The 1404-nt window shown below is 45.5% G+C and overlaps 1 protein-coding gene across 1 annotated transcript in view; it reads left to right on the forward strand.

The window, feature by feature from the left end:
* Nucleotides 1-1404, forward strand: part of PADI2 (peptidyl arginine deiminase 2) — a 40801-nt gene that overhangs the window by 13539 nt on the left and 25858 nt on the right. The window lies entirely within an intron of this gene.

The following is a 1404-nucleotide window of genomic DNA, read 5'->3' on the forward strand; positions in this document are numbered from 1 at the left end:
AAGGCACAGGGATGTGATCTTCTGAACCTTCACTCACTCAGCTCTTCTGCAGTTGAGAGCTGGTGTGTGTGTGTGTGTGTGTGTGTGTGTAATTTTAGTCATATAATGTGATCATATTTCAGAGGCTCATTTGTCCACCCAGCCTTGTTTAACATTGACAGAGTTGCTACATTGTAGGGTGAAGGAATTATCAGTTATTGAGAGTCAACTATGTATCAAGTGCTTTAAAAATAATAATGATGTCTTCCATTTATTGAACACGTGTTCTGTGTCCAGGACTATGCTGGTACTTGGAGTGGGGATGGAGAAACACCTGACATTTATTGAGCACCTACGGTATGCCAGGCTCCAATACTAGATGTCTTACTCTCATGATCTCAATCTATTCTTACCGCTATTCCAGGGATAGACAGTACTATTGTCCATATTTTACAGATGAGAAAATCAAGGCTCATAAACCAGTAAAACAAACAAAAACTTGCCTGAGGCCACACACCTTGGTGGTTTGTAGGACACCAAGTCATTTCAGTTATCTCATATTCTCTGGGGGTCTGGAAACTCTCCAAAAAACAGCTAATTCCCAAGCCTGCCTCTCCTTCCCCAGCCCTGTGCCCTTAGCCTCTGAAACAGGCTCAACGGCAATGTTCTCTGCTTCTCAGCTATCCCCACATGGGCTTGGTTACTGGACACTCTGTTCATCTTTCTACACTAAGGGGGTGCCCAGCCCTGGGGCAGGGTCCTTGGGAAAACCTCAGGGGACCTTGAGTGATGGAAACCAAAGCCTACCTACTTGCAGCTGAGGGCTGGCACGTGTGCAGATCTCACAGGCATGCAGGGCCCCCAGTTTGTCTCAGGTGACCGTCCCTGAGGAAACTTAATCCCTAGAGACAGGACACCTGAGGACATAAACAGGAAGGGCAGCAGCCAGAGGCCTGTGACATGAGGGCGATCCCAGAGGGCTGACAGCGCCACTAACGAGCCTTCCAGTGAAGCAAGGCAATCTTAAGATAGACGGGAAACAACGCACTATAAAGAAGCAGGATTAGACTTTCCCCTAGATGATGGCAAAGCTCGGACGTGTTGGGTACCCCAGAAGGCACCAAACATGCCTGTGGTGAATGGCCAGGCTCATCCTTCTGAGTTTCTAAGGTCATGCTTTCACAGACAGTTATTTATTTAACTGCCACAAGTTCCAGATATTTAGGTTCCACAGGCCAGTAAAATATCCACCACCATCACCACCACTACCCCAAAAAAAGACTGACATCTTTGGTGCTTGGCAAAAAAAAAAAAAAAGACATTAATGAAATAATTTGCCATCAATCATCATCATCATTTTAACATCCGAACATCTAAAAAATAGGCAGGGCATAATCTCAGAATGAAAGACAGTCATTTACATCG

This window comes from Pteropus alecto, unplaced genomic scaffold (genome assembly GCF_000325575.1).
Source record: "Pteropus alecto unplaced genomic scaffold, ASM32557v1 scaffold125, whole genome shotgun sequence".
In the NCBI taxonomy this organism is placed as follows: Eukaryota; Metazoa; Chordata; class Mammalia; order Chiroptera; family Pteropodidae; genus Pteropus; species Pteropus alecto.